Raw genomic sequence first — 24,619 nt, forward strand, 5'->3', positions numbered from 1 at the left:
CTCATATATAATAAAGCACATGGAGATGATTTTCACCCATTAAACTCATTTTACATTCTGAAATACTCAGCACAAAGTGAAAAATCAATACACTTTGTGAGTTTAAATGTCACTCTGACCTCATATAGTTTAGTCCAATAATTATATTGAGTTTTAAGAGTGAGATTTATTTATTTGTTTGTTTGTTTGTTTGAACTGGTCTTGGGGCTTGAACTTAGGGCTTGAAAAATGTCCCTGAGCTTTTTAGTGTAAGGCCACTTGAGCTACATACAGCTCTACTTCTAGTTTTTCTGGTGGTTAACTGGAGATCAGTTTCATGGACTTTGCTGCCTGGTCTGACTTCAAACTGTGATCCTCAAATCTGAGCATCCTGAGTAACTATAATTACAAGTGTGAGCTACTGGATCCCCGCTGAGAAAATATTTGTTTTTAAATCCTAGAAGAAACATATTAAAATCTATCGAGTCACTATAGACAATATACTAGAACGTTCTTTTTATTTGGAGGTCTAGGAGTGTAGTGAAAGTAATAGGGTGCTTGCCTAGTAAGTGAGATGAAGCATTAAGTTTAATCCCAGTACCTACCCCTCCCCCCCCACCCTCCACACACAAAGAACATGTTTCTGTTAGGGAAGACCTTCAGTCTAAGGCTTGAGCCACTGGATGCCATTGCCCTTTCTGCAAAGTTAATGCATAAATGTCAATTCCAAAGATCTGGAAACACACAGTTTCCATGGGGTAATTACCCTCTGATAGACTCAGCTCATATAATACTCTCCAGCCAGATAAATCTACGTATCACATCTCATCCAACTGCTCTATCCACAACATACTTTCCTAATGGAACAATATCCTTTCAATTGTCCTAAAAACCCTATTCTTTGTTTTGCTTAGAACATCAATTAAGTCTTATTCCCTTCATAAACATTCCTGTAATACTAATTTTTTCTCCTTCTTATTAAGCAATTCTACTTATGCCTAGGGATTTTTACAGGTTTGTTTATAAATGTATGTATGTGTCTTCATGTATTATGGACAGGTATGCTATACCTATTTGTATAGTGTCATTGTCCATATCTTCATTACCCTTTTTTCTTTCCTTAAAATTTATTTCTGGTACAAGGCATAATGACTACCATTTCTCTCGCAACTTCTTGAATTATTGTTAATTTTTTTTTTGTCAGTAGTGGGGCTTGAACTCTGGGCCTGGGACTGTCCCTGCGCTCTTCAGCTCAAGGCCAGCACTGCTGGAGCCACAGCACCACTTCCATTGAAATCTTGATATAAATTTTGCTTATCACTTATTAATTAGGCAGTTGTTTCTTTGAGGATTTGTTGTTGGAGAATTTAATTTTTTGAGTTTGAAGTATATTTTAGATATGAGACCCTTGTCTGTTGCATGGCTAGTGAAGATCTTCTCCCAATCTGTGGGCTTTCTATTGATCTTGCTAACTATGTCCTTTGCAATGCAGAAGTTCTGCAGCTTCATGCAATCCCATTTGTCCAATGTTTCTTTGATTTGTTGTGCTTCTGAGTCTCTATTAAGAAAATTTCAGCCTGTGCCAATGAGACCTAAGGTTTCACCTATTCCTTCCTGTAATGTTTTCAGGGTGTCTGTTTTGACTCCGAGGTCTTTGATCCATTTGGAGTTGATTCTGGTTCAGGGTGATATATAAGAAACTAGGTTTAGTTTTCTACAAGTGATTAACCAATTTTGCCAGCACCATTTACTGAAGAGGCTGTCTTTCTTCCAGTCTATTTTTTTAGTTCCTTTATCGAAGATTAGGTAGCTATAGGTTTGTGGGTTCATTTCTAGGTTTCAGTTCTATTCCATTGGTCCTGAGGTCAGTTCTTGTGCCAGTACCAAGCTGTTTTAATTACTGTGGCTTTGTAGTAGAGTTTGAAATTTGGTACTGATATTCCTCCAGCACTGTTCTTTCTGTGGATCGTTTTTTGCTATTCGGGGTCTTTTATTGTTCCATATGAATTTTTGGATTGCCTCTTCTATTTCATTGAAGAATGAGGATGGAATATTGATATCCTCAAAGAAACAACTGCCCGATAAACAAGTGGACTAAAGACTTAAAGAGAAACTTTCTGAAGAGAAAATAAGAATGGCCAATAGACACATGAAGACCTCCCTAGTCATTAAAGGAATGCAAATCAAAACAACGTTGAGATTCCACCTCACCCCAGTTAGAATGGCTATAATCAGGAACTCTAATAACAACAGATGCTGGAGGGGATGTGGACAGAAGGGAACCTTACTGCATTGTTGGTGGGAGTGTAAACTTGTTCAACCACTTTGGAAAGCAGTATGGAGGTTCCTCAAAAGACTCCACATAGAGCTCCCCTCTGGGGGAGGGAGGTAGTTATGGAGGTGGGAGGGAAGGGATGGTAGAGGAAAAACAAAGAACGAGGCAACAATGCTCAATAGGAAATGTACTCATTACCTTGCTCATGTAAATGTAAACCCTCTGTACAGTATTTTTACAATAAAAATCATACAAAAGTAGGATTTATCAGCTTTTCAATAAATAACCATTAAACACATTCATTACATGCAATTCCAGCCCCAGGAAATCTAAAGCAGCCTTTAAGATGAATTTACAAAAAATCTTGGAATTATGATCACTGAATCACTTTCTGTATTTGAAATATTTAATTTATTTATATTTCTTTTACCTTTTCATATATTATACTGAGCATGAAATCTGTACTTTGAATCTTGGTTATGTACATAGTAATAATGTTGGGTTACACTGAAACATGAAGAAAAAAATACCATGGATTTTTCTAATGTTAAAAGACTTGGAAAAAATCATATCAATTGAGGTTACTCAGTTCCAAAGAAATTTAGGTTCTCATGGCTTCCCTTATTTGCAATAATTAGCATCTATATAGGAGAATCTTATCAAATGAACTGAAATACTCAAAAACCATGTACAATTGACCATATAACTTGATGCTAACTGAAATGAACCCCAAGATATGGACACAAGAGTTCTGTCTTTATTGTTACTATTTTAAATGTACCATGTGATTTTATTATTTTTTTGTTGTTTCCTTTGTATGTTCTTTCCCCTGTGGCATATCCCCTGTTGTCACTGTACTCGATTTTGATATCCTGTATCTTGTATATACATATGTCTAACCTGGGGAGAGAAAGGGGAATAACAAAACGCTCAAATATGTACACAGGATAATCCATTGAAAGGAAGATACCTACTGGACTTTACAACTTCATGTAGTGAGGAGGGGAGTAGGGAGAGGAGTGTGGGAGGTGGGGGAGGGAAGAGATAGTGGGACAATAACAAGGAAGGGAAGGGCTAACAATGATCCACAAGTAATGTACTCATTGCCTTACTCATGTAACTGTAACCCCTCCGTACATTTTAACAATAAAAAATAAATGAAAAGAGAAAAGTTTTGATTACTGAAGCACATTTACCATCGATGTTATTTTATACTTGAATAATGTGTCCGCATTCATAATTTCACAATTGTATCATATTGTCTCCAGATGATCAAAAAGTATCAATTAGGTATTCTTAATAATTTTACACAAATTCCAGGCCAAATACTTACAATAATTTATTACCGTCTTACCAATTAGTTTCAATGTTTATATTCATGAAGAGGAAAATAAATGATTTGTCAATAAAAGAAAACAAAATATCTTGGTAGATATTTCTGCTTAGTATTTTGCCGAAATTCTATTGTAAAATTATGTCTAAAATAAATGACTGTTTAGACTAAGCTAGTGCTTAAACAAAAAGTAAAAAACACACAAATACATAGAGGTAAATATTTCACAAGGAAACATTGCAAGGCTTTCTCAAAAATTTAAATAAAATTTAGCCCTGATTTTCACAGGTTGACAGACATTGGGAGAAATCTAAACTGAAAATATTGTTTCTCATGCTTCATTCATTTAAAACCACCCAGCAATTCCACGGTGATGACTTATATAACAATGTGCTAGGAGAATAAAGTAAAAAACAATGGACAATATGTCCAGTGGAATTAAGAGAAAGTAACTTCATAAACCTTAAACAACCAGTGTGTTAATGGCAATGACTGAAACTACAGGGTTTGTGTGATATCAGCATCTAATGGGAGAAAGCAAAACATTAAAAAATAGGGCATCTGAAAGATGTAATACATAAAATAGAAACTAAAAGCTGAGGCCTGAAGGATTTTACACAAAAGCAGATGGATGTGGAGGGTTATGGAGAGATTTGAGTCAATGTGATATTAATCCAGTGAACTCCTAATGTTAAGAAGCCAAAGTTCCTTTCAAGCACAGTTTACTGCTACTAAAAAGAAACAGAGGGCAAGAGTTTTCAAGCCAAGTAAAAAAGAGAAAGTAATAAAGGAAAAGGGACTGTAAGCAAGCTAGCGATGGAAACAAATCTGACAAAGGAAATTAATTTATTTTTGGATACTCCAAAGTTTACAAAAACTAGTTTCACAAGACAGGAGGCAAAGAAAAAGGTTAAAACCAAATTCCATAATAGAATAAAGGGTAGAATGACATTCCATGTTTAAGAAAATACATCAGGAAGACAAGAAACACTTGAAACACTTCATGATTTTTTTCAAAAGCACTAAAGGTTGTCTAGGAAATGATGCAAGATACACAAAGTTATAAACATAAGCAAAAATTAGGAAATCAGAATTAGGTGATAGGGCTCATTAAACAAATCAGAATAAATGAAGAATCACTTTTCAGAAATTAATTATAAGAATGTGAGATTAAGAGGTATGCCAAAGTGGTTGAACAAATTTACACTCCCACCAACAATGCAGTACGGTTCCCTTCTGTCCACATCCCTTCCAGCATCTCTTGTTATTAGAGTTCTTGATTATAGCCATTCTAACTGGGGTGAGGAGGTATCTCAATGTTGTTTTGATTTGCATTTCTTTTATGGCTAGAGAGGTTGAGCATTTCTTCATGTGTTTATTGGCCATTCTTATTTCCTCTTCAGAGAAGTTTCTCTTTAAGTTTTTAGCCCACTTATTTATTGGGCAGTGGTTTCTTTAAGGATTGGTTGTTGGGGGATTTAATTTTTTGAGTTCCAGGTATATTTTTGATATGAGACCCTTGTCCATTGTATGGCTAGTGATGATCTTCTCCTGATCTGTGGGCTTTCTATTGATCTTGCTAGCTATGTCCTTTGGCATGCGAAGCTCTGCAATTTCATGAAATCCTATTTGTTCAACCTTTCTTTGATTTGTTGTGTTTGGAAAGTAGTATGGTTGTTCCTCAAAAGACTCCACATAGAGCTCCTCCATGACCCAGCAATCCCACTTTTGGGCATTTACCCAAATGATCACAAACAAGACCATACTAAAGCTACCAGCAAAACTATGTTTATTGCAGCATTATTTACCATAGCTAAGATATGGAACCAATCCAGATGCCCCTCAGTAGATGAATGGATCAAGAAAATGTGGGATAAATACACAATGGAATTCTATGCCTCCATCAGAAAGAATGGCATTGCCCCATTTGTTAGGAAATGGAAAGACTTGGAAAAATGATATGAAGTGAAGTAAGCCAGGCCCAAAGAAACATAGGTCCTACGGTTTCTCTTATTTGCAATAACTAGTATATGTCTGAGAAAAGCAGAAAAGGTCAGATAAGTTGATGTTAGGTGAAATGAACCCAAAGGTAAGTTTTCAAATGTTTTTTTTTTCTTTCTTGTGATTGTTTCTAACATATTTATAAGATGATTTCTTTGTTGCTTTGTATGTCCCTCCCCCACGGCATAACCCCCGCTTTCATTGTATTTGATGTTGGTAAAATATGTGGAGGGGAAGGGCAAAAATAAATCATTTAAATAGAGATACACGTGGACCCATTGCAGCAATGAGATGTAGAAGTTTTTATGTCGAAAAACGAACTTTACAACTTCGGTGGGCGGGTGGGGGGGGATGGGAAGGAATGGGAAGAGGAAACTAAGGAGGAGGCTACAATGCTTGATAAGAAATATATTCATTATCTTCCCATGTAATTGTAACCCCTCTGTACGGTATTTTCACAATAAAAAAAGAGGTATTCCAAATAATCTTTTTAGAGAAATAAATTTTAAAAGAGAAAATAATTGAATCAAAATAAATTTAGAACTTCAGACTGCATATAGAGATTTGAAGCAAAAGAAATGCCACATACATATGTTTCCATGAAAAGAGCAAAGAATTTAATTTAAAAAAGGTTTAAGAAAATCTTCTTTGTATGGTATTCTCACAATAAAAAAGAAAAAAAAAGGAAAAGAAAAAGAAAATCTTCCAATTAAAACAAAGAAAACATTTGAAGTCATCTATTAAAATAGCACAACAAAAACATCAATACTGAAATATATCTTAGTGTAAGTATATTTTGAAAATATCAACAAGAATACTAAATTGCTTATTATGGGCAATAAAATTATATTTTCCTATTTTGTTCAGAAAACTATCAGTGATGTAGAAATGTAATAATGTTAAACAAAGAAAAATGATCTAAGTATTTTCTGTTATCAAAAGCATAGATAAGGTGCTAATGCTAAGCCAGCACTCAATGAAAATATTTTCCATGAACATCTGCCTTTCCTTGAAGGTTATCTGAGACCATGTTTAGTACTTCTAATAGCTGAAATGTCAATGTAGGGTTGCAATGCAGAACTGCTGTAAGAGCCATGTACTCTGAAGGCACAAATAAAATATAACTGTAACAAATGATGAGAACTCATGTAAAAATGATTAATATTTTAAACTTTGAAATTAGAGGTAGTATACATATTGCTATTCAGATAATATTTTCTTTGTTAACTTAGAATAAAATGTGTAATTATGGTATATTTTATCATTATCATTTTATCATTACCCATGTTTTTAAAAACTTGATTTTTGGCTTGGAGAAAGTAAAATACAAGGAAAAACTTACATAAATGACTATAGTTCTCAATTTTTGCTTGATATATCACTCACTATAGATCCACTTTTATACTTTATCTCACAAAATATTGGAAATAAATATAAATATTTCTAAGCACCATCTCCTGCAGTAGCATAAAAATTATTAGACAGTATTATGAGCATCAGTATATTCTTAGAGCTTTGGATATCATTCACAATCATTTCCCCTAAAATAGTGCAATAATTTGTTTTGTTTTTTGTTTTTTGGTCAGTCGTGGGACTTGAACTCTGGGCTCCCTCAGCTCTTCAGCTCAAGGCGAGCATAGCACAACTTGAGCCACAGCACCACTTCTGATTTTCTGGTGGTTTATTGGAGATAAGAGTCTCACGGAGTTTCCTGCCCAGCCTGGCTTTGAACTGGGGTCCTAAGATCTCAGCCTCCTGAGTAGCTAGGATTACAGGCGTGAGCCACCGGTGCTCGGCTTGCAATAGTTTTTAGAGAGGCTAATTTCAAGATTATAAAAGAAATGTCCAAATTGAGTCTAATCATCCTGTCTTGCAACACAGCCCAAAAAAAGCTATGGAAAATACAGGACTAAACATTTTCCTGTCTTTGCTAATAACAAGCAATCAAGTTTTCTAATACATAGTTACACAAATAAATGTGGAAGGATTATAGAACTAGAGTGCTACTACTTTGTAATTCCTGATAATAGTGTGTAGATATGATAATAATTAACAGAAAGGGTTAACTGTGCAGTTTATGTTTCCTAATACAGTATAATGTTTTTGGTGGAATTCTTACCAAAAGATGATGAAGCCCTTTATAATTTTCAATTTACTAAAAACCCAGAGACAGGGTTAAACCTCATCATGTGATACAATTCACAAAAGATGTGGGAAATTCTTTATAGGACAAGTGGCTTACTTTTTCAGCCATTCAATTACCAAGAAGGGATGAGAAGAGAAAGAATGGAAGTAGATTAAAAGAGATAAAGAGATAACTTAAATGTTTGTCTAACGTAGATTTCAGACTAAGAAGGAAACACTTTATCATAAAAATCAGTAGTGAGTTTGCCTTAGTGGTAAATTCAGGGATTATAATTACAAGGAATCTGCACAGCTCCCCAGGCATAGTAGGAGGCTTCTACATCTTGGATGGGTGTTTTGAGCATTTAACTACATATTTCTTTTCTGTGGTCCCTTAAAGAAGCTGGTGCCAAGAAAGAAAAATAAAGTCAAATGAGCTTAAGAAACATTGAGCTAAATCACATGTGCATTTATAAAATGAACTGATATGTCTGAAATCATCTGAAATTACTTGTTGGGATTTGTCTTCTCCTTTCTTTCTGAACACATGACTGAACTATACATCTCTCAGTCTTCTATGAAGTTGGGTGTGACCAGAAAATAACTCTTGTGACAATAGCCAGTAAGTTGGAGGGTATGCATGACATTTCTACCTCTTACCCTAAAATCCACAGGTTATCCTGTACACTCTTTCCCGACTTGAGGGAGATGATATAATGATATCAAGATGACTTTGAAAGTCAAGCTTGCATTTGAACCATTATAGTATGAGATTGTTTTTTACAAATGATGCATAACTGCTACACTATTGATTGCAACTCTACTTGTATCTCCAACTATTATTTATCGACTTAGTATTCCATGTGACAGATTAAAAAACACCAAAGAATTTAAAATTCTGTGTAAATAATCAAGTTCTTAATTTCTTATCTATGTGAATCCCTTGGAATTCTTAAAAATGAATACAGTAAGCTTTCCATTCATTTTAAGTAAATAATATTCAGGAATAAATTAAATGCAAGTCACCACAACAGCAAATAAAACAGCATCTCAGAGAGGATTTTCCCTTTCAGATTGGATTTTCAAAAAATCATTACTTGTTTGTCCCAGACTTATAATTATATTTAAAAGAACTTATTTTAAATACTATTTTATGCTCCTTTCAATAGAAAAATATTTCTTGAATTATCCTCTGAAATTTATTTTTTTAATTGTGTGTATTAGAAGGTAATATTTCAGACACATGAAATGATTCTTAGGTATTCAAATGTTTGTTTGTTTTTTAATTTCAAGCCCTTTTATATGAGTGGATGGTGAAAACAATATTTATAGTTGATATATTTAATGTTTGTTCTGTGTCACTATTCGAGCTTTGTTAAATTGAATCCCTTCAACCTGGATATGACTTCATAGATATATGATTAGCTCCATTTTATTGATGGCAGGAAGAAGTGTATTACAAGCTCATGTTTTAGCTGTGTTATTTTGGTTCTCAATTTAGTGAATCACAATTAACAACTTAAAAACTGATACACCATACTAAAGAAAATGTATTACATACTTAGGAAAATATTTCATACAACTTTTATTTCTGCTACAGATGTGTTGAGTTGTAAAGCAAATTTTTGTTAAAATGGACAAAAGTATTCTTCCATTAAATCGAACAATCAATGTTTCAAAACTGTATTCTCATTACTTAGGTAGGTGTGTGTGTGTGTGTGTGTGTGTGTGTGTGTGTGTGTGTGTGTGTGTGTGTGTGTTGTGTGTGTGTGTGTGTGTGTTTACTAGAATCAGTTGTAACATTTTAAAGGGATAAATATTTGCTCTATTTTTTCCTCATGAGTATTTCTTTATAGTGTAGAAATTGTTTCTTCATCAAATAACAGGATTAATTTCAGGATAAGACTATTATTGGGTTATTTGTCTACCTTAGAAGCTCACATTTATTTTTAATTACATAAGATCAAATCCACAAAAACGAATCTTAGATGTAAACATGCAAGACACATTAACTTCTTAAGCATATCCCTCTCTTGAGAAATGGGTGTGGGTAGATGTTGTCTGAGCCCTATATAAATAATTTAGACTTAACCAAAATGAAGAGCATAGAGAACGATCTAAGACAAACATAGGAAATTATTATGTTTATTGTATAGATATCTCCCATATAGACTTGATGATGTTGCAGAAGTAATGTGAACTCAGTAGAAGTTGCACTTAAAGTTTTGAACTTGGGTCTTTTCCCAAGATAGCAATATGTGGTTTAATAGTGAAACTCTCTGAGAATGCCGGACAGGGGCAACAAGTCATAGCTCCCAGTCAGCTCCAAATCACAAGGAGCCACAACCCACACTCTATATTGTGAACAATATTGCTAAGATGCAGTGTGCAGAAGGCTGAATGCGTTAAGTGCATTTTCATTCTTTCTCTTTCCTCAGTGAGCACTAAATGCAGGTCTTTATGAAGGATAAGAATGTTGTCTACCACTAGGCAACACCCCTAGCTCCTAAAAGCATTCCAGTTTATGATATTTCCATTTATGAACTGCATCATAAATCATGAATTATCTTTGTTTCTTCTCACAGAATATGAAGCAAAAACTCGAAATCTGTTGATATCATTTATGTGTGAGATAATGCACATTACATCATAAATTGGAAGAGAGGACTAAAAAGGGGCTCTGCCAGTCTGGGCACAGAAAGAATGCTAGTTTCCATGTCTTAATCCCTCTTCCCTAATGATGTGGAACTGTGGCTTCTGTGGACGCAGTGAATAGCCTGGATACTTGAGCAGTCTTTCTCCAATATTGTCCCAAGAGCTATGGCACCATTATCATCTTGGAACTTGTTATACATGAAAATTATTAGGTCCCAGCTCAAATTCACTTTATCCAAAACTCTGGAAAAGTGAAACAACCATCAAGTCTTAAGTAGGTATAATAATAAACTTTTAATTTCTTCCTACCATTCCAAGGATCCAGAGGCTTAGGACAAAATTAATGAAGTCCTCACCAACAACTTTGTTGTTACAACCTGACTGAGTGCAAATCATTTTAGCTTTAATTTTAGCTCTCACCATTTACATCAATCTGACTCTGATAAAGTCACTATAGTATCTTATTTAGGTTACAATGATAACTTCCTAACAGATTCTGCTCTTTCCATTTTGCAGATAATGTTGGTTATTCTCAGAATAATCCAAATCAAACCATTTAGCTTGGTGATCTTTTTATATTTTCATAAATTAAAATAGAAATGAAACCAAGTCATATTCAATGCATCCAAGCTCCTACACTATCACCATCTACACCTTTGAATGCTCAAAGCTTGACCTTGACCTGCTGAGACTTTCTTTCCCATCACCATTTATTTTTTGTGTTCTTGGAGAACTACATTCTCTTATATATATTATATACATATTATATATATTTTATATATATATATATATATATATATATATATATAGTAGAGGTGATATACAGAGTACTGCTATTGCCTTTGACTGCATTGTTTTTGAAGGTAAGTTGAATTCATTGCACAGACATATTGAAAGATAATCTAACAGACTTCCCTGCCTTCAGCAAAGTTGTTGATGAGATTAAACACCAGCTCAAGGACAATCACAGAATATTTGCTTCTGACATTCTCTTGTTTGATACTTTTGTTGTTGCTCTTCCATCTGGCTGCAAAGCTCCTCCTCCTGCATAAATGCTCCTTAACTTTCTTCAGGTCAGTGCTCACTCACCTATTAAAGAAGACTTTGTGGACTATGGCTTGTAAAATTGTTAACTACCTGTCTACATCACTATGTATTTTATTATCATGTTTATTATTAATTCCTTTCACACAGGTAAAGGTATAGCAAATGATAAAGGTATATTTATTACAACAGCCCAGAAAATCTGGACAGAGTCTAAAATATTATCAACTAATATAATTAATTGATCAAAAAGGACAAGAATTTCGATTCAATAGTTTTTACTATGATGAGTTGTTTCTTCCAATAGAAGACCTTGGAGGTCTTGTAACTCCTATAAACATGTATATAAAAGAATAATATCTTACAAATTTTGTTTGGATAATATTGATGGAGAAACAAACACATTCTAGGTTCTATCATATTCCATGATACAATCAGGATGCATTTTGGCATATAAACACTTGCCTAGGTTATCACTAAACATTCTATATAGATTATCACACAGAACTTCTCAATTAGCTAGAGCTACTTTTAATATCCTTGTTCTCTCACATGATAACATTGAAGCTTAAAGAATACAGTAGCTTTCCACAAGGTCCTTAAGCAAGAATTTGCTTACCAGGGAAAATTAATTTGCTCCTCATGATTTTCAACTGTTGCTCAATGTGGAAGTGAGAATACTGGGTAAAACAATGCATCCTCAAACAATGCTATGGTTACAATTATTATAATATCGTTTAGTTGAATGTGGAAAGGATTTTATAGGAACAGTGGTATGGGAAAGAAGCAAGTGAAGAATGATAAGAAAGTGCAGTTTACATGTAAACCAAAAAGCAAGATATATCAGACTACAGTATGAGAGAAACAAGCTAGAGATAGAACAATAAAGTAGGCTTGCTGCCTGCCTTTGATGATCCCAGAATTCATGAGAGAGGCTCCCGGGCTAGGGTCATGGCTTGTCGGATTTATAGTTAATTAGAAGCAAGAGTGCCTTATGGATGTCCCAGTATAGTAGAACAGACAGAAGTAGGAGCAGAAACTATGATATAATGTTCCTTATAAAACATGGCTGGCCTACTGCTAAGACAAAGATAGTAGATATATAAATATCAGTAGATTTTTGCTTAGCTAGGACATTTAAGAAAAGATTTTATAATAGCTGGGGACATGCTCACATAGTCTTTTGAGCTAGTACTTTATGGCACCCAGAAGTTTGCTTGGTACACAATTACTATCTACTCAGAAACCTTGGAACACATGAATGGTGTGCAGCATAGCCAATCCAGAGAATCAGAGATAATCACCTGTTTATATTATGATTGGAGTTTGGAAATAAAGGAGAATAATCCACTGCAGGCCAAAATGCTGCAAAAAATGCCAGTCATTTTTTTTAAATATTAGAAAAATAGAAAGATAAAAAGATGTGGCCATCAAATGCCATGTAGTCCAAATCTTTAAATAAAAGATTAGAAATATTGTACCTTATTAAGGACATTGAGAGCATAGAATGGCCTACAGAGAAGTTAGGTACTGTATTACTGTTATATTGGATTTATTTTCTACACAGTGATATCTTAGAGAATATTCTTGAACTTAGGAATTCATACTAAATTAACTTTATGAGAAAATGAAAAGATACAATATATTTTTGGTTCAGAAAAAAATTTATTTATATATGGAACTAGGAGGTATAAAAATAATTATATGAAACATGAATATTACACTGAAAAAAATGTTGGTTAAAATTTTAAATGAAATTTGTTTTTTTTTTTGTTGACAGAATTAAACTGAGACTGAGACCTGTGCTCTCCACATCAGCCACACCTTGTCATAGAAATGTATACTCTAGTGTCACTTATATCATATATAAATGACATTAGAATATGTGACACTAGAATATGTGTATAGTATATATAATGTATAAATGACACTAGAATATATATTCATATAATTCATTATATGTGAATTATATTCATATATAATTATATGTTTTCATAAATATGAAGTATAAGTTTCAATGTAATACTAATATTTAAGAATTATCAATGAATAAAATAAGTGAAAATAATAAATGGGCCACATTCATAACTATTTCTATTCTATGCAGAATGTCCTTGGATGGTAATTGTTCCTTGAATTGAATGCAGACTAAGGACCAAATGGTTAAGTCAAAGTAGTCAATATATTACACTAGATCTCTTGGGCTGTAAAAACTTTAGATGCTATATTGAACAGGAACCTCAGAGCAAAAGCTTGACTCTCTGCCAGGAGATAGGCTGTGTACCAAATACCCAAAAAGTAGATAAGCCTTCTTTGGTGACATTTTCATTTTAATGTTTGCACTTCCTCTATTCTCACATCCCACCATGAATCAGAAATCAAGGACCAAATTGTACATCTTGAATATTTCCATTTTTACCTCTTCTTTATAACAAAGCATTTCCTGTCACAAAACTCTCCTCCTTAGTTAAGAAAAACTGCTATGTAGCTGTATACATGGGTAACAACACAGAAATGCACACAAGATTTCTGATCTGGTCCATACTTTATGGTCATTCCTTGCTCTGCATTTTTGTTCACACTGGATCTTTTCTTCCTGTATTCCTTCCTCATGGGTCCATTACTCCTAAATAACCTTTATTCATATGTTAGATTAAAGATGAATATTCTATTTCTGGAAAATTTTGTTGACCCTCACAGGATTTAGGAAGTATGCCAATCACGGTATATTCTCACTTTTTCTTTTACAAAATATTTTTTAAACAAAATATCTTTAAGCCAGGCACTTGTGGCTCACAACTGTAATCTTGGCTACTAAGGAGGCTAAGATTTAAAGATCATGGTTCAAAGCCAGCCCTGGCAAGAAAGTCCATGAGACTCTTATCTCTAATAAACCATCAGAAAAACAGAAGTGGTGCTGTGGCTAAAGTGGTAGAGCACTAGACTTAAGCTGAAGAGCTGAGGGACAGCACCTAGGCCTAGAGTTCAAGCCCCATGACCGACCACCCTCCCTCCCCAGCCCCCCCAAAATACTTAAGTAATTAAACCAAGTGGTTCCAACATGTCAGTTTATAAATATAATGTACTTTGATTAATGTCATCACTTTTATCATTCTTTTTCATCTCTTCCAACACCACCATCCCCTCAAGTTATGGAGTTCCATTTTTCCCATATGTATAGTGAATACTTTGACTGCACTCACCTACTCTTCATTTCTCCATTTGTCTGCCCATTTCCTTGCCTGCCCCCCTCCACCCACTAAATACAAATACATGTTCCAGCTTTTTGACATTCATTTGGTTACACTGAAGTTAGTTGTTCAAAGGAATTAAACCATTGGACTTCTCTGCATATACCATACTTTAGTTAATGCGTATGTCAATGTATGCATTTGCTTTTCCTCTTTAACACCTATCTAGCTCTTTATAAATGGACTTGTATTCTCCCCATTGACTATGAAAGTAAGATTCCTTGAGGTCAAGGACCCGTCATCATTGTAGCTCAGCTATCTAAAGAACATTTGTCACATACCAAACACTGAATATTGGTCAAATATATATTATTAAAAATTATTCTCTTTTTGTTTTTGTTTTTGTCAGTCATGGGGCCTGAACTCTGGGCCTGGGCATTGTCCCTCAGCTCTTCAACCCAAAGCTAGTGCACTACCACTTGAGCCAAAGTGCCACTTCTGGCTTTTTCTGCTTATGTGGTCCTAAGCAATGGAACCCAGGACCTCATGCATGCAAGGCAAGCACTCTACTACTGAGCCACCTTCCCAGCCCTAAAAATTATTTTTACAGGTATTTTATTTGCCAAACAAGATGCTAAATGGTTTATGGGTATTAGTCCTCACAGTGATTTTAGAGTTGTACATGATTACCCCAAGTTCCCTTTCTTACTGAGGTTAAGGTGCAGTGACAACACAAAGAGAGCCAGGAGGATAGATTGTGGTACACTGGGGCAGGTACTAAATCTCAAACCCATTCCACACAATTGTTTACTCAGTACAACAATGGACTTAACACATGCCTTTCAATGTGGATATAAGCATCTGGAAAATTGTACAAGTCAATTGATGTGTCTTTTGGAAGGGTAAACATCTTGGAAGTGGGAATATGGTATCTATAAAATCTATTCTATATCTAGCATTGTTACCCCTTCCCTGCTCTACTAGAAATGGACTCATTGCCTTATTCATATAGCTATAACCCTTCTGTACATCATTTTTACAGTAAAATAAAAAAAGAATTACAATACTTGAAACAGGTAAAACAGAGCTTGACCTACAATAGGTTCTCTATAAACATTAGTTACTATATCCCATTTCATCTGTGATGAAAGTATGTATGTGCACATGTTGGCATGATAGATTAATATCAGAATATTCTCATCCTTTTAAAAAGAATAGCTATGTTGTGTGCTTTCAATGATATCTATTTACATTAAAGAATAACACATGATTTTAAAATAAAATAAAATCTATTCTTTATTTTTTGTAGGTTGTAGGGCTTGAACTGAGGGCCTGGGTGGTGGTGTCCCTGAGTTTTTCCCCTAAGGCTAGAGTTCTACCACTTTGAGCTGCAGCACCATTTTCAGTTGTTGTTTTGTTGTTGTTGTTTTGTTTTGTTTTTTTTTTTTTATTTTTGGTGGTAAGAGTCTCACAGACTTTCCTGCCTACGCTGGCTTCGAACCATGATCCCCAGATCTCAACCTCCTAAGTAGCTAAGATTACAGGAAATGAGCCATTGGAGCCTAGCTAAAAACTATTCTTATGAACTAAATTAAAGGCTAAAAATATTCCACTGACTTTATGCCTGAAATTTCTAAATCATTTTTTTCCTTGTTACAACCATGCATCTAATGAAACAATGCAAATAATTAAGTCTCTGATAGTAAATATGCAGAATGAAGGACTATTAGTGTGATATGATGAATCTAATTTAGTATATAAATTATATCATTTTTAAAGCTATAATTTACTTAAAATTACTCATAGTTGGTTTTCAAAGTTTTACCAAGAATATACAGTAATGAAAATAGAAGGCAGGTTAAGATGTGGAGATTTTAGAAGTTGAACTGTGTTGAATAATGAGCAGAGCCTACATATCACATGTCATTTTGTGCCAAGCTTCCCTAGCAACCAGCGCTGTGACACTCCATAAGGGTAAGTGCATTTTCATGCTCTTTTTTCTTATTACCAACTCTAAGGTCTGAAATAATCAAAGAAGGACTTGTAACCTTCATGAGCTCTAAATACAGGTTTAAAATTCAAAGTAGAAAGCTGGCTTTTCTTCCTGAACATGAAGCACACATTTGAGATAAAATGGAACTCACAAGTAAAGTAGATTAGATATAATATGCCTTAGTTCAAAAAGTAGTAATACACAGTAATTTGATCCTGAAAATTATAAAATAGCTTTCATAATAATGAACTTTCATTACATAGAGAGATACTACCATTTCAAAACTGAAATTTTATATTTTCACTATATAAAAACAATATTCACTCTTTCTTGCTTTTGGAAGAAAACTATAATTACTTGCAGAAAACTATGATCAATTAGGAACATTTGGTAAAAGTGAATATGAGTTCTGACCATTGTTGATATATTAGCATCATTATTCTTTATGTATCTTTAATCCCATGTAAAATCTTATTTGATGTTCCAAAAAATAATTATTATGTTCACATTTATAGATCAGAAAAGGGAGCATCATAGAGTTTAGTGAAGTATCAAATTAACAACATAATAGGCAGAGTATGGTTAGAATCAAGATATTCTTTATCTCATTGTCTTTTTACATATCAAATATTATACTTACATAGTCACTCAGTAAGCTTAATTCAATAAGAATAATTTTATTATTATAACAATAACTAATATGTCCTTAATTTCTGTTTTAACCTATCTGGTGGCCAAAGCCTTTGAGTATCTTGCAAAAAATCTGAATATTTGAACATCCAAATTTATAAAAGTTCAAGATTTAAAGTATTCTTAGTATTTTGTGATTTTGAAAGGGCCATTCACAGAATCCTATTTCATTACCAAAGAGACTCTAGTCATTGTTGTAAGAAATGCAAATTATTTTTGTAGCAATTATTATTATTATTACTATTATATTTTGCAGTGCTGTGATTGGAGTCCATGACATCTGTCACAATAGGCAAATGAATGATACAGAATAAATCTATGCCTATAATCCAAGTCTTCAGACACTTTACTCATAGATTTTTTTATATATCATTTACAGTCATAGGAAGTGAGAAAAACTGAGAACATTTTGAAGAACAGAACAATCCACAAACACAAATTGTCTTTGTGAGACCCTCAGATGCTGCAGCAGTACATGTTCACTGTGCCTTAAGACACACTATATCTATCTATCTATCTATCTATCTATCTATCTATCTATCTATCTATCTATCTATCTATCTATCTATCTATCTATTTCTCTCTATCTATGTACCTATGTCACATTTTCTTGATCCTTTCATCTACTGAAGGGCATCTAGTTGGGTTCAATATGTTGGGTATGGTAAATAATGCCGCAATGAACATAGCTGTGCTGGTAGCTTCAGTATGGCTTTGTTTGTGATCATTTGGATAAATGCCCAGGAGTAGGATTGCCAGATCATAGGGGAACTCTAAGGTTTAGCCTTTTGAGCAACCTCCATACTGTTTTCCTGAGTGACAGAACCAGTTTATATTCCCACCAACAGTGTAGTAGTGTTCTCTTTTGGCCATATCCACACCATCATCATTGTTATTATCTTTCTTGATAAAGGCCATTCTGACTAGGGTGAGGTGGAATTGCAGTGTTTTGATTTACATTTCTTTTATGACTAGAGATGTTGAATATTTAATCATGTGTTTATTGGATATTATTATTTCCTCTCCAGAGAAGTCTCTAATTCTTTTTTTATTTTTAATTTTTTATCTTTTGGGTCCGGTCGTGGGGCCTGAACTCTGGGCCTGGGCGCTGTCCCTCAGCTCTTAAGCTCAAGGCTAGCGCTCTACCACTTTAAGCCACAGCACCACTTCTGGCTTTTTTTGCTTATGTGGTGCTGAAGAATCGAACCCAGGGCCTCCCGCATGCAAGGCAAGTGCTCTACCATTGAGCCACCTTCCCAGCCCTCTATTTAATTCTTTAGCCCACTTATTAATGGGTGATTGTTTCTTTGAGGATTTGTTATTGGGAGTTTTAATTTTTTGAGCTCTCGGTATATTTTGATATGAGGCCCTTGTCTGTTCTATGGCTAATGAAGATCTTCCAATCTGTGGACTTTTTATTTATCTTGCTAGCTGTGTCCTTTGCTATACAGAAGCCCTGCAGTTTAATGCATTCCCATTTGTCCACCCTTTCTTTGATTCAATGCTTCCACCAGAAAGAATGACATCCCCCATTAGTAAGGAAATGGAAAGACCCGCAAAAAAAACATACTGATGTAAACCAGACCCAAAGAAACATAGGCTCCATGTTTCCTCATTTGTAATAATTAGTATATGTCTAGAATAGTTCTTGCAGAGGATTACAATACAATAATTATGTACATATGATCCTATGAACATATAGTTTAATCCCCTGTTGTCACTTTTTTATTTTGGTACCCTGTGTCTTGTATATACATTTATCTGATTTAGGGAAGGGAAGGCAAATCACAAAATGATGAAAGAAAGGATAAAGGGTAAACCAATGCAACAGTTACTAACTAGACATTATGTTTGAAATGAACTTTGCAACTTGGGGGAGAGAAAGAGGAGGTAAGGGGAAGGGAAAGGGGGAAAAAAGGGAGTAACACTGTTCGAAAAGAAATTACTCATTACTTATGTGACTGTAACCCCTTGGTACATCACCTTTACAATAAAATAAAATAAAAGACATAATATGGGTCAGGAGAGGCAGCATGGAGAAGAAGACGAAGCAAGGTGAAGGAGGAAGGTGAATGTAGGAAAGAGAAAGAGATATTCATCGGAGCGATCTGCCACTAAAATTGGTAGTTAATGAAAAGAAAGTTTTGAAACACTCTACAAACAGACATGATGAAATTTTATGAGACTGAAACAGCGTTCTACAATTATGAGAGAACTAGGTTCAGAAGGAAAGAAAGAACACAGATACTGGTTTTTGAATTAGACTCAATTACAAATTCTGCTCTTGCAACTTCAAATAAGAATTAGGATTCTGATTGATTAGTTATTTTTCTTTTGTAGCATTCACTGTCCTCACTAACCAGAAGAAAATGTAACAAGAGTGTTTTACATTGAGAATTAAATGAGTTGTGTATAAAGTGCCTATGGCAGAAAAACATAGATTTTTGATTGTTTATTTTATTTTGCATTAACTTGAGGTAGCTATGCAAAGCAGGTGTCATTCAGCAAAGCAGATTAAGACTAATTCACCTTGATAAATGTCACCCCTTTCCACATTTTCACCATCCTTCCCCTGCTCTCTCCTTCCCTCACTTTTCTTTCTTTTTTCTTTTTTTTGTGAGAATACCATACAGAAGAGTTACAATTACATGGGCAAGATAACGAGTACATTTCTTATCAAGCATTGTTGCCTCCTCTTTGATTCCCCTTCCCATCCCTTCCTATACTTCCCCCACTTCCCCCCACCTCCTCCCACCCGATCCTCCCCCCACCCCCCACCAAAGTTGTAAAGTTCGTTTTTTGACATAACGACTTCTACCTCTCATTGTTGCAATGGGTCCACCTGTATCCCTAGTTAAACGATTTGTTTTAGCCCTTCCTCTCCACAAATTATACCAACATCAAATACAGTGAAAGCAGGGGTTATACCGTGGGGGAGGGACATACAAAGCAACATAGAAATCATCTTATAAATATGTTAGAAACAATTGCATGAGAGAAAAAAAGAACATTTGAATACTTATCTTGGGGTTCATTTCACCTAACATCAACTTATCTGACCTTTTCTGCTTGACTCAGACATATACTAGTTATTGCAAATAAGGGAAACCGTGGGACCTATGTTTCTTTGGGCCTGGCTTACTCACTTTTCTTAATTTTGTAGGAAGTACATTGAATTCCTAGCTGCATACTTCCCATCTTCCCCTCTTCATTCATCCACCCCTTACATATGCCCCTTTTCCAGTGTTTATATTGTTTAATTCTGACTTTGCCTTTGTAAGGAATTATACTGAGTTCTCCCCTGAAAATACCATATTTCAGTTAATACATTTGTATACACTTGAATACCATACAATGTATTTACTTACAAGTTTATAAGTTAAATCTAGGTTCCATATATAAGGGAAGATATTCATTTTTTTCTCTCTGGGCCTGACTTACTTCTCATAATAAATATATTTTTCTAGTTCTTTTCATTTCTTTACAGGTGGCAAAGTATCATTCTTTCTAATGGATGAGTATTCAGTTGTGTATATATACTGCATTTTCTTGATCCATTTGTCCACTGAGGGTAGATTCCATACATTGGTTATGGTGAATAGTGTTGAAAAGAACATGGTAGTGCTGGTGACTTTACTGTGTCCTGGTTTATAATCTTTTAGATAAGTACCCAGAAGTAGAACTGCTGATTTAGGGCAGTTCTGTGTTTAATTTTTTGAGGAACCTCCAAACTGCTATTAAAGGAAGGAGTGGGATAAACATTAGCACTCCTTGGAAATAACTTTGAGTAAAACCCCAAAAGTACAATGAATCCAAGAAAGACTTGATGAATGAGACTGTATCAAACTAAAAAGCTTCTGCATGAAAGAAGACATCACTAACAGGTAAAAAGAAAGCTGACAGAATACAAGAAGATTTTTGCCAGCTAAAGATCAGACAATGACCTAATATAAAAAAATTCAGATATGAAACCCTTGTCCATTGTATGGCTAATGAAAATCTTCTTCCAATCAGTGGGCTTTCTATTGATCATGCTAGCTATGTCCTTTGCCATGCAAAAGCTCTGCAGTTTCATGCAATCCCATTTGTCCAACTTTGATTTGTGGTGTTTCTAGTATATGTCTAGGATGAGCAGAAAAGGTCAAAAGCTATGTATATATGACCATATAAGATGATGCTAATTAAAATTAACCCCAAGATAGGGACACAAATGGTTTGTTTTATCTTTCTTGATATTGTTTTTAATAAAGTTATAATGTACTATGTGATTGTTTTGTTTCGTTTGTATGTTCTTCTCCCATGGTATAACCTCTGTTTTCACTGTATTTGATTCTCGTGTCCCACATCTTGTATATACATTTTTCTAATTTAGGAGGAAGGGAAATAAAACAAAATGCTGAAATGAGGATACAGGTTGACCCATTGTAACAATGAGATATACAAGACACTATGTTGAAAACAAACTTTACAATTTCGGGGTGGGGCCAAGGGACAGGGAAGAGGGGAAGGAGTTAGGGAGGTGGGGAGGTAAGGGATGGTAGGGGAAAAACAAAGGAGGAGTTAACAATGCTCAATAAGAAGTGTACTCATTACCGTAGTCATGTAACTGTAACCCCTCTTTACAGTATTTTTACAATAAAAATATATTAAAAAATATTCAGAAGCTGGGTGCCTGTGGCTCATGCCTATAATCTTAGCTACTCATGAGGCTGAGATCTGATGATTGTGGTTCAAAACTGGCCCAGGCAAGAAAGTCCTTGAGACTCTTATCTCCAATAAACCACTCTGAAAACTGGAAGTGGCTCTGTGGCTCAAGTGGTAGAGCACTAGCCTTGAGCTGAAGAGCCCAGGGACAGTGCCCAAGCCCAGAGTTCAAGCCCCATGACCCACAAAAAAATCAGAGAACTTAATTAAACCCTCCAAAATTCAACAATGGGCAAATAGATTAATGAGCTACACAGAAGTTTCTCAAAAAAATTGCAAAAGTGGCCAATAGACACGAGGCTCAATATCTTGGCCATAAAGGAAGTAAAAATCCAAACAACACTGAGATTCAACCTCAATCCAGTTTGAATGGATATTATTAAGAAAATTAATGATATCAGATGCTGACAAAGATGGTGTCAAATGGAACTCTAATACACTTTTGATAAGAACGTTTGCTTTTTTACCAAGAAAACCTGACTATTTAGAACAATGGTTTCATTAAATCTATTGCTCTACATTGTTTGCAAAGTTGAATACTCCTTTTTGCCTCTCAAGTATCTAATGAGAATGATGGCAGTTGGAAAGACACAATGTACCACTGATTCCTGTAAGAGAAAATATATATTTTGCCAGTGTGTATGGGTGTATATTTGTTTGCATGAGTGAACTAAGGCAAAAAAAGAGGGAGATTCAGTATGAAAGAGATCAAGGTGGAACAAAAAATACAGAGGATAAAGAATAATGGAATGTTAAGTCTGTTGGAAATTTGTTATTCCCAACATGGCCTCAAGGCTGGAGGAAACTTCTGGTTTTCCAAGAATAGCTTTGTATAGAAAAGGAAGACTGTCCATGACAGCTCATCATTGTGCAGTGATAGTTACTCGACTTGTTTTTTGGTTGTTTCCATCATATTCTGTACTAGATCCTGTAGTTTCTATTAAAAAGCAAAGCTTTCTGAAAGGATTTAAAGTGCATTTCTTTGAGGTAGATGTTTGTCGATACCATACAAAGAGCGAGGAAAAAAAACAAGAGGAAGAGCTCTAATGTTTCCTTTAGAGGGTTGCAAATCATGGAATTATGAGTTACACAGATATTTACAAGCTTGGTCTAGATAGACTGTAGTAATCTATAAATGCTATTCAAGTTATTTATGGCACAACTGCTCTAACACATTAACAATACCAGGAAATGTATTTAATTTATTCTCAAAGATGCACATTTACATTATTCACAACAAGCCATTTATTGGGAAATGTGCAACCCTTAAACTAAAGTGAATGCATCTCTAGTGGGTTTTGAATAGTTGTAACTGTCTAATAAATGCTCCTGTTTTAACTTACTGTATGAGCCACTGTAAATGTTCACCAGCCAGCAAGCAGACACTTTATCCTATGAGTTAGTGAACAGTCTATAACACATGGCAGGATCTGTTAACTAGTCTGAAGTGATACCGAACCTTCTGTCATTGCAGAATTTTTTTCTAGGACATGAGAATCACATTATTCTTTAAAAATTTCTGACCTGATAGTCTTTAAGTGCCATAAGGACATATTGTGTAGGATATATTGTAATTTTCTTTCTTTTTTTGGGGGGGGGTCCAGTCATGGGGCCTGAACTCTGGGTCTGGGCGCTGTCCCTCAGCTCTTCAGCTCAAGGCTAGTGCTCTACCACTTGAGCCACAGGGCCACTTCCAGCTTTTTTCTTTTTGTTTATGTGGTGCTGAGGAATCGAACCCAGGGCCTCAGGCATGCAAGGCAAGTGCTCTACCACTGAGCCACCTTCCCAGCCCTATATTGTAATTTTCTGAAGTTATCCTAATGTTTTGGCTAGTTCTAGAAAATCTGGTAAATTGGAGTGTCATTGATCAAGTGTAAAATCTACTTGCATCGAAACAAAAAAATATCCTGGACAAGTATGGGTACTTTATAAAAATATGAATACATACACATCAGGAGGTGTATGTTGAGCAGGAAAGAGAGAAAAGTAATGAAGACTAGAGATTTATCTTCAAGGATGAAAAGGATAACGGGAGAGGCAGTTGGCAGGGAAAGTAGCTATAAGTTGAATCTTTAGGAGTTTATGTATTGTAACATTTACTCTTCTCAGGAAACCTGTAAGAGAAAATACTAAAGGACCATGTTATAGAGTGAGAATTATCTCTAGATTCAGATGATATAACTGCCATATTTTATTTTTAGTACTGAGAAGTGAACTCAGATTTATAATTACAAAAGAATTCTATTATTGAGCTATAAAACCCAAACCTATTCAATTTTTTTCTTTTTACATAAGCCCAAGTTTCCTAGGCTGGTCTCCAACTTGTGATCCCCTGCCTTGACTTATTATGTAATTGGGAGTAAATAGTCTAAATTCAAAATTGTGTATATGTCACAGATCTTCCCTTGAATTTTGGAAAACTGGATTCTTTTGAAAGTGGAATTACAAGTGTTTTAGCTTTTAGTTCACTTTTTTTTTTTTTTGGTCGTGGAGTGTGAACTCTGGGCCTGAGCACTGTCCCTCTGCTCTTCAGTTCAAGGCTAGCACTCTACCACTTGAGACACAGTGACACTTCTAGCTTTTTCTGTTTATGTGGTGCTGAGGAATTGAACCCAGGGCCTCAGGCATGC

At 34.8% G+C, this 24,619-nt stretch overlaps 1 protein-coding gene across 1 annotated transcript in view; it reads right to left on the bottom strand.

Annotated features, from left to right (window-relative positions):
- Thsd7b (thrombospondin type 1 domain containing 7B) overlaps positions 1-24,619 on the bottom strand; it is a 798,478-nt gene that overhangs the window by 48,402 nt on the left and 725,457 nt on the right. The gene's annotated exons all lie outside the window — the stretch shown is intronic.

The sequence above is a fragment of the Dipodomys merriami genome, unplaced genomic scaffold, assembly GCF_024711535.1.
Source record: "Dipodomys merriami isolate MVZ:Mamm:240054 unplaced genomic scaffold, mDipMer1.0.p SCAF_1, whole genome shotgun sequence".
NCBI lineage: Eukaryota > Metazoa > Chordata > Mammalia > Rodentia > Heteromyidae > Dipodomys > Dipodomys merriami.